Source organism: Uloborus diversus, chromosome 4 (assembly GCF_026930045.1).
Source record: "Uloborus diversus isolate 005 chromosome 4, Udiv.v.3.1, whole genome shotgun sequence".
NCBI classification, from domain to species: Eukaryota; Metazoa; Arthropoda; class Arachnida; order Araneae; family Uloboridae; genus Uloborus; species Uloborus diversus.
The window spans coordinates 134,208,021-134,218,709 of NC_072734.1; the positions used below are offsets into that span (position 1 = coordinate 134,208,021).

Below are 10,689 nucleotides of genomic sequence, written 5' to 3' on the forward strand. Positions count from 1 at the left end.
ATAAATAAATAAGCCGGAGGTTTCGAAATCCAGGAGTCGGAGTCGGACATTTTTCTTTCGACTCCGCAGCCTCGTTTATTATATCATCTTACTATATTTCTTCAAGTAAATCGAATTTTACTTTTGCTTCGATCAATTTGGATTTTAATTAATCCATATCGCTCTCAATCACAAATAACCTCCATTAATAAACTTCTACTATAGCAGTAAAACATGTTTTTGTACTTTACTTCATCAAGGGTCATCGCATCTTCTGACATGACTCCGAAGGTAACCACATTTCTCTTTCTCAGCGTTCTAGATGGTACAAAACCATCTTTGAGCAGGCGCAGTTTAGCGACGGGATTCATCAGGCAGAACAGCATAGAAGGTTCGATCAGGAAGGAACGCACCCCCAATGACGTCGTAAAGTAACAGAAATCTCTCAAGAAGTCGCCGAATAGCTGTTTGGTTGTCGTTGTTGTGGGCAAAGAAGGAACCTGGAGGGCAATACATGTAGATTAAAAATGCTGGGATAATACAAATGTATTCATCAAAAGGATTGCGACAATACAACACAAGAAGAACGTTAATTTTCTTCAACCCTTTGTGTTTCAGTTTATTGCATTGGTTTCAGCTTAAGAATCGTGTTTCCCGGTTTCAGATGTGTTTCCTATTACTCGATATAACTTATGGCGAGATCTATTCTGCCGCTTTCGGTTTCCGAGCGTTTTTCGGAGAGTTAGGCCTGGACTCCACATGCGCGGAAAACCGACTGAAACCGAATGCGGAATCGGAAAAACAGGTTTTTTTCCGTTTCTGCCCGACGGAAACGCGACTGAATCGAGAGTAGAAAAATTTCAACTTTTCTGCTTCCGCCAGCGGATTCCGCATTCTAACAGCCAATAGGAGCTCGACTTCAGATTGTAAACATTAGCAATGGCGGCCACCGAAGTTGAACGTATGCTGTATCGCTGTATCATCAATTTTTTTTAATGGAAGAATTAAAGAAATATTTTTGCTGTTATTAACAACGAGAAGAAAGTAGCGATAAGATGCGCCATGCTTGGGACAAAATGTGGCATTTGCGGTAAGTGGAATTTTTGTTGAACACTTATCATAAATTTGTAATGTAATGAATGTGTGCATAGTTTCATTTAATTGTATTAAATATTCACTTTTCTCAGCTCCAGAAGTACAGAAAAAGGAGGTGAAGAGAAAAAAACAATAGATGGAAACTTTATCATATGAATTGGTGGATGATGAATTTAATACTGGACTGGACTTATACTTCCACGAACTTACAAGGTTAGTTCTTTCATTTTGGATTTTGAAGAATCCTACCCTCCTTTTTGCTTAATACATGTATTGATAGCCGTTTATTTGATCATTCTTTTTGTTTATTTGAGTTTTAAATCATGTAATGACGCCATACTTTTGATATTTTACCTTTTTGAAAAGTTAATCTTCTGTACCCGATCACCGTAATGCAGGCCCGGACTGGCCATAGACTTGACCGGGACTTTTCCCGGTGCGCCCTCTCGAAAGGCGCCCTTCTGTTCTTTTCTTATTTTCCAAAACAATGTTTTAGCAAAATGGGAATAAAATATGTGGAACCAAGAAGTGATTTTGCATGAGAATATTTTCACATGCAAAAGCAATGTTCTTCTTATTTATATAAAAGTTCCCTTTTATTACCCTCATAAAGGCAATTAATCCCCTCTCCTTTCGTAAACGGTCTGCTCCCAGGGCATCGTTTGTGGCTTATCTTTTGCTCCAAGTTTCAGTTCTGAGGACAAAAGCGGACCCATGATGTTTCCCCAATAAAAAAGGGATAGAAAGTGACAGCACATATCTATGGTCAAGAATACGAGAATGGTTTGATTTATTGACTGTACTTAAGTTGCTGTAAAAGAGCGTATAGCATGACTCTCTATTCCGCTAACGATCATAAGTGCAATAGAAGGAAGTAAGAAGACAAATAATGTTAATTTTTGAAATCTGCGCATTAAAAATAGTGTAATTTCGAAATAAGCCACATAAAAGCAATATTTTAGTGGATGGATGAACACGATGACAGATGTCGCCTTTTTTGTCGCTTCACAAAAAAACAAAAACTATTAGGACAGGACTGTACGGTGATTCCTAGATTTTTCAGTCAAGGCAACCTTTTTGGAACTAAGATTTTCGCATGGCGCCCTTCCCAAAATAAAAGTATCACTTGTAACTGAGAGTGCTGAGGTGTGCACAAAGAAAAGGGGTCATGGCATAGCCTTCGGCATTGAAATTGTTAGGGGTTAACTTAAGATATTTTTTAAATCTCATTTTGGGGGGCACGTTCTCGGGAGGGGGTGCGTGTAGCATTTGGAGGAGGTTCGTCATTGTCCTGGCGGTGGGGGTTTGTCGCCCTTATCTAAAAAAGTTACAATACTAGCTTAAAAATATTAATATTTGAATTCCTGCATTAAATAATTATATATTATTACATTTTATGCTGCCTTTATATCATTTTCGGAAGTTTTTTGATCTGTGTTTTCCCTCAGATGAAGCTCGATTCCGCCCCCCCCCCCCCTCGCTATCCTGCTGACTTGTGAAGGTTATTATTAATAAACTTTGCAACAAGGAAACAATACAATTAATTATAAGCGAAACGAAGTTTGAGTTTGAAGAAGGATTGTATAACGATGTTGTTAACAAGAAAAACGCAAAGCCTATTACTATTTGACGTCGCGAAGGGGGGGGGGGGGGCTGTCCGCCTAGGGTTTGACTGTCTGGGGGGTGATACCCAAAGTGGAATTGCAAGTTTTGGAGAAGAAAAATGAAGCTGAAATGCATTTTTAAGACAGAAGACTTAATTTCAAAATTTTACAGGGTGTGGGACCGCCCGGATTACTACTATACATATTACTATACTCAGAATTAGGTTCATATTGTCAATACTTAGACCTAGTAGTGACCTCTTATAACAAAATATTGAAAACCCATTATCTTTCCCTGTGTGTGACATACGTTTGAAGTAATTATGGGGCCAACAATTTCACAGACCCCCTTACTTTTTTGATCTTTCGACGCATATATGCGTCTAGGGCAAGTTACATAAAAAGCATTCATAGTTTTTATTTGCCTTTTTGTATATTATTCCACATAAAATTTTGTTTTTCACAAATACTGCTGTTGCCTTTTTTGTATTGCTATTCATCCAAAAACATACCTTTTTTTTAAGTACATTTATAGAGAACTAGTAATGGCCTGATATTCATTACCACTCGCTCCTACTCTCAAAATAATTGCATAACTAAAATGCTTTAAAAGAGCACCATGCAGAGATGCAAAGATTTTTAACAATCCAAAGGAAAAAATTTACAAATGAAATGATATTTTTAATTTATTCTTTTTGAGTTTTGAACTTTAGCACAATAAATAAAGTGGAAAAAAAATATTTTAAAACAGCCTTTGAAAACAGACAACAGTTTGAAACGTTATGTATATCTCTTTTTAATTTTAAATTGCAGAAGCATTTTGTCGAAAATGACAAACTAGCATATGCAGGGACAAAAAAAAAAAAAAAAAAAACCCTGGCCATGAATATCGATCGCATGGAGCAAACCTCTCAGCTTAAGGAATCGACAAATTCATGTAACAAAATGACAGCATCATGTTTTAAAACAACAGCAGATACCAGTGAAAAAAATTCAATCGACAACACAACACTCAAAAAAAAAAAAAGCATTACTGCAAGAGATGTTGTTATTTAATGCTATTGAACTAATGAATGATGCATGATGCATTTCAGAAGAAAGACGAACAAGCAATGAATTTTCGGAAGAAGTATCTGTTGAGAAACATTTAGCAAAACTTCTCATTCTTCGAAACTAGAAATTATTCCCCCCCCCCAACCGCCCCCCGACATTATTCAAATTATCAGGGGGTATTTTGGTGGTCTTTCCTCTCTTTTTTAGGGGGGGGGGCTCTTTCTAGGGGGTAATCATTAATATTTAAGGAGATGTGCCAACACTCTTTGGGGGGAGGGGGAGGTCTCTCCTACTATTTTTGAACTTGCAAAAAGTATGACTTCTTGTTCGGACATTTTCTGCAACAAAAAAGGGCTTCATTTGCTTCTCAATAATTTTTTATCCTTTTAAAAAGTCCGCACTAAATCTTAATTTCTTAGATATTATGGAGGCTCAGTCGGCGCCCTTCAACTCAGCTTTCCCGCGCCCTGTCGACCACCCAGTCCGGCCCTGCCGTAATGTAGTACAATATTGCTGACCTTCTAAATGTTGCGTTAGGTAGGTCATACTTTGTTATGGTGTATTTTGTTAACATATTGATAAAGCCAGAGAATAACAAACTTTTCCTTACTTTTTCTTCTGAAGGAGTATAATTTTCTCACCACTCTGAAATCATTAATTATTGTGTTGCATTACAATATGTATATTTGTGTATACAGAGTTTGACAGATAAAACATATTTGCTAATTTGCATGATTTTGTAGTAAAAACTTGGAAAGTGTGTAGTTATAAGGTTTTCATTAAATATTTGCTTATTGAAAAATGCACAAAAAGTGAAACTTTTAGATCTAGAAAAAAAATTGTACGTACTAGGCGCTCTATTTCTCAGTTTATGGTAAAGTTCAGTGGCACTCTGATAGATTTTGTTTTTAGGAAGTTTGACAAGGTTTGTTTAGTCACTTGTGCGATAAATCCTGGGTGATACCCAGTGGTGTTCCCATAGGGTACAAGGGCACCCATATAGGGGGCTACGGGGGAGCTCAAGTCCCCCCAACCTTTGAAATTAGAACTTCCTTGCTTTTAGTACTTTTTTCTTTGCAAAAATGTGGAAACGTTTCTTCTCCAGCCATTAATGAATAAGTTATTAAAAACGTAAAATTTTAATAACTCTAACCTGCACCAAAATCAGTTTCTATGGGGAAAATATCCTGCTAAACCATGGAGAAAATATCTGAGCCCCCCCCCCCTTGCAATTTTGCATATGGGCACCCTTGATTGGGTATACTCTATATATGCCGTATACTCTCAAATATTTTTTTACAAAAATAGTGTATACCCTCAAATGTCAAAATTTTTCACATTATGACTCATTATGTATATGATCATGTACATTTATTGTGCGTAATGGATTACTGAGAGTATACCCTCAGGAAAATTGATGGGAAAATCACTGGTGATACCAGTGCCCAGGATTTGTCATATTCCTGAATGAGGTTATTTAATAGAGATGTACCGAGCACTCGGTAACTACTCGGTACTCGGCCAATTTGGCGAGTCCTCGGTACTCGGCCAAATTTTGATCAGGTACTCGGCCAACACCAAGTAGTTGTAAAAAATTTAATATTGTTCAAAGCAGATTTTACAATTAATAAAAAAGTGCAAGCATATAATATACTGCACTCATTTACAAGTAAAATTCAAATTTTGAGAATAATGAAGTTTGTTATGCTTCAATGGAGTAAATCTTATATTTTAATGTCCCAAAGTTGATGAAACTTATTTATTAAAAATGAGGCAAAAAAGGTAAGTACAGAAAATATGAAATGTTTATTATATTAAATGGATTTTTGCCACTTTCAAAATTATTTATAAGAAGCATAAAAATACCTTTTCTTAAAAAATAAAACAACGTTAAAAGCACAAATATGCCAGAACACTGCAGACACGTGTTTTGGCATTACAAGGAATGCTTTTTTCAATGCACAAAATATGAGCTTACAGATTTAAAGACATCTGACAAATATCTGATTTTTTTACATTCATTAGCTCACATTTTATGCACCGAAAAAGATGTTCCTTGTAATACGGAAACACGTGTCTGCAGTGCTCTTGCACATTTGTGCTTTTAACGTTGTTTCATTTGCTTTTAAAAATTATTTAAGTTTGCCGGACTAGAAGCATAGATTGATATGATTTGTTTTAAATTCCAACTTGATTAATCCTTTTATGTATTTGTTTATTTTTACTTTAAAAAATAACTTATTTGTAAAATTATTGACTTAAACAAAATCTTTTAAATAATGCATAGTTAAATTTCAGCTGGAATTTTGTTTTAAAAACTATTATTTGGATATGGAGGTCTATACTACTATTCCAATGAGTTCATAATTTGTTACGTGTGTGTCGGTGGTATTTCTTGAAACATAATTGGAACTCGGTACTCGACTACTTGGCCAAAGTGCTACTCGGTACGTCTCTATTATTTAAAGGATGTTTCTTTCTTGTTAGTATTGTGTATATGTAACTTACATGTGATTGCTTCATTGACAAATATGATATTGTTTACCCTTCGTGCCACTGTTCTCATCTGCCTATAAATACTCAGGATCACGGAAAACCAAGGCAGGATCCTAGTTTGACCATCCCCAACTCCTTGTAATTAACCACGCTACCATGATTCTAAGCCGGGTCACTAGCTTCCGACTGGGTTGAGATGACCTCTTGTCGGCCCTGTGAATACCTTACATTTTGTCCATCATAGATGTTCTTCTTTTTTGAACAGTTACAAATTGCTTATTAAGCTCCCTTGACTGAGGTTGATGTTCCACTGATTTTTCAGATTATCATGACAGCGACAATAAGTCTAGCTCGTTTCATATTTTAATAGGTAGACAAATTTTTGTCGCCACAATTTGTCATCACAAATTGTTTGCATTCATACAAAGCTAAACTTAAGATTTTTGGACCTGAGCCTCTACATACTCAAGCGGGAACAAACCTGGGTGGTGAGTTCTATATGCCCTACACACGCACACATTCACGTTTGCACACATTCGCGTTTGCACACATACACGTCTGTACACATACACGTCTGCACACATACACGTCTGCACACATACACGTCTGCACACATACACGTCTGCACACACACATGTCTACACACACACGTCTATCCTCACATGTCTATCCTCACACGTCTACACTCACACACATCTACACTCACACATGTCTACACACACACACGCGTCTATACACACACACACTCGTGATTGCGAAAAACATTATTTGAATTCAAGATGTCAAAAATTAAGTGTGCCTTCGTTTTTTTTCCCCTGCCCTCAAACCTGTGCACCTTTGTTTTATTTATTTATTTATTTTTTGGCGCCTTTTTGGTAGTCAACTTTCGTGCCTTCTTGGTAGACCCAGCATATGCGTGTCACGGGGGGCATCAGGGGTACCGTGGTACCCACATTAGCACATAAAAATGAAAGTTAATACAAAAGTGGCTAAAATTTTATAGTTGTAGGTTCATTAATTTCTTACCTCATATGCTTTAAAAATGCTTTTTTACTCAAAATATTTTAAATTTTTCCTCAAGCAAACAAGTATGGGAGCCTTTCCAAATGCAGTTTCAACTTCTTGGTACAGTGGTACCCCCATTTCTGAAGCCCTCCGCACACCTATGAGACCCAGTCTGCCCCTACTCCTGAGTTCATGCTCATTTTTGAAAGCTCGAGCCCGGTTCATATTTCTCATATCAGAATTCGAGCCCGAGGAAAACTTCTTGGATCAAAAACTTAACCCGCAGTGCCCAACATGATTGAATGAAATGTTAGTCTCAGCTATTATTTTAGATCAACAAAATATGGGTACTTAGATTGCAGCTGCCCAGTTGGTTTGAATTTTTTGTTTTTTATTTTGATTTTTTAAACTTTTAATGAAGAATATTTTTAAAAAAATTTCTTGAAATGCTCCACTTCAGATGCATTATTATGTTATACTTTGTAATAGTAATCCAAAACACATCCAAAACATCCTTATTGCCTACGGCCTCTTAAGTTAGGCAAAAGCTTCATATAAGTATCTTTCTCAATCCACCATTGTTCAAACCAGGTATTAATGGCAAGCAGCCAGCCACTTAAGTCTCCTTTTGGTAGACCTTTGGTACTCCTACAAGTTGAAAAAACAAGAACTCTCATCAACATAGGGTTTCCAGAAGGTAATGATTGAAGAGTTTGACGTCCGTGTTCACTAATGGTGACTGGGGCACATTTAATGTGTTCGTAATCAATGTCCCCCAAGTTTCTATTTGAAATCCTTTTCTCTGGGCCTGCTGGATCAGGGGTTGCTCGGCTCCTGCTCTGGATAAAAAATCAGAGCTCTCTTCAGAACCCTATCCTACTGGTTAACTGTTTTTCTTTGGATTGTTTGGAAAATCTGAATAGCCTATATTATTATTAGAAAATAATTCGAAACTTGAATATAAAGTGTGTAGTGCCTCAAAGCAGTCTATGATGAATATTTTGAGTACAAAATAGATGAAGTGATTGGCAGAGTTATATATAAGTATTAATTAATAAATCATTAAAGAGAACTAGATCATTAAAGGGAAATAGTTTAACTGAACATTTTCTATATTAGATCTCTTATTAATGTTTGTATGTGACACCCTCCAAAAAGATTTTTGCTTTGGCAAAACTATCTTTCAAAGAAATGATTGTTCAAATCAAGAAGTATTAAAAACTATCTGCTTTGATCAACAAAGCGACTAAACCTAAATTACACGACAAAAATGAGCTTTGTAACCAATTATTGAAAACTTATTAGTAAGTATATTAAGTATATTCTTATAGTTTGTTCAGTTGAATCAAATTTCAAACATTATACAAATAATCTGAAAACTAACCCTCTATTAAAGATTAGATTCAAGTGAGAATTTTAGCTTTTTTCAACATCCCTTGAACTGCAATGATTGTCTCTACTGCTCACTACTCAGTTATATACTTATGTGTTGTGCTGCATATTAGTTTCTTTCTTTCTTTTTTTTTTTTAATTATTATCACTATGAAGACCCCAGCCCTATTCAATAATCACCTCAGATTAAAAACAGAAGGGTGTTCCTGAGAAAGTGTGAGGCCTCAAAAAAGAGAAGACTAACTTTGGCCTTTATGAATGACCACCTCCATAATAAAAGCATAGCTCTGATAAGGATAAACCCTTATAAACTGGTTGTGCATCTGTGTATACATATGTTGTTGTACCTTTGCTTTGAAGCTAGGAAAGAGTTTACCCCTAAAGAAAATTTTCTGTCTGTACCATTGACCCTGTCAAGGATCTACATCAGGCTCTACTGCTGCAGTTACCTGATTTGTGTGTAAACAAATTTATTTTATATTTCAGATCCAGTAAACACATTAAAAGAAGGATTGGAGGATTAATGCTGATGCAGGAATGACTTAAGTAGAACTGCCATTTTGCTGTCAAGAAAGCAAAGGAGAATTTTTAGTTAAAGATGATCCCATTTCAAAAAATTTCTAGTTAAATGTAAATTCCTTTCAGGGAGAAAAAAATTATAGAAGCGATGTCTGACATTGAACTTTTAATACAGCAGAATAAATTGAGTTAAAATATGTAAATAAATGGAACTTTTTAAATAAAAAAAAATATTTATTTGTGTGTTATTTTGATTCACTGATGTTTGAAATAGTAGTGAGCTTTGTAAAAATGCAAGCTTTGAATGATTAAAATGCTTTTGATTAGAATTAAAAATATTTAAATAAATTAAACATAATGAGATTCTGTGAACAATGAAAATTAAGAACAATATATTAAAATTTATAACACAAAATATTTTAGGCCAGTAATGATTATATAATAAGGTTGTGGGTGAAATGGTATGAAATGAAAAAAAATAAAACTTTTTGGGGTGTAAAATTAAGATTTAATAAATATGTTCGTTCTCAGTTTGATTTTATGAGTTTTACTAACAAATTTCTTAGAACATTTAATTCGAATAAAATGTTAACAAAACATTCTATAAAACCAGCAAAATGCTAGTATCTTTGGTTACTAGGTTTTGGCTTAACATCAATGAAATATGAATGGATAATATCAACAGTTGAGGTGTAATTTGCTATTCAACCTACTGTGGTTTTCCTGAAAATCTAGGCATCATATTTTTTTTAAACTTTAGTTGGTTACGTTACATTCTTATATATTATTTATATAAATCGCTCCCTCCCCCTCTTCAGGCACATAAACTTCTTTAGGAATATAAAACACCAAAATTTCACTATTTTTGGCTGATTCTAATAGTTAAAATTCCAAATTGCTCTCTTAGAAAAACAATAGTTTTCCTTAATGAAATATTAAATCAAATTTAAAATATTGAAATATGAATGAATAATTGAAATTATTATTGTTTCATTATCCAAAAAGGGGAAGAAATAATATACGTCGTATGTAATCTAAATTTTTCATGATCTTCAATTTTTCTTACCCACACTGAATGGTTTTGTTTCGAGTTTTATTCAGTAAATATTTATTCATTCACTTTTTTTTTTTTTTTTTTTGTGTGTGTTTTTTTTTTTTTTTTTTTGGCTCCAGCAATGTCAAATTCACGAAATCTAAGCTCATCATAAAAACATCTACAGTGGATCGTTCATGAATGGGTAGAATTCACCTTCAGCTCTTTTATCAAAGTAGCTTGAAAGCCTAGTTTTTTTCCCGTTCTTGCAGTATCTTCCTCAGCTGCCAAGAATGCTTTTTTTATTTTTTTTTCCCCTTTTTCATTCTATTTTAATTATTTATTTTTCAATTGCAGCGGTCAAATTTAAAAAATGTAATTCGGCACGGCAATCTCTTCATCTTGATCATCCATTTTTTCCGCCGATACCAAAACAAAAAGCTGAGCGTCCAGAAGCCACCTGCAGATGGCGCTCTGGAATTCCGCTCTAGAATTCCGCGTTGTCTTTTCTGC

General features: G+C 34.9%; 1 long non-coding RNA gene across 1 annotated transcript; it reads left to right on the forward strand.

The window, feature by feature from the left end:
- Positions 1-929: 929 nt before the first annotated feature.
- LOC129221402 (uncharacterized) lies at positions 930-9,301 on the forward strand. The gene is made up of 3 exons (XR_008580508.1): positions 930-1,069; positions 1,167-1,287; positions 9,111-9,301. It is a non-coding gene; the product is annotated as an uncharacterized LOC129221402 (long non-coding RNA).
- The last annotated feature ends 1,388 nt before the right edge of the window (positions 9,302-10,689 follow it).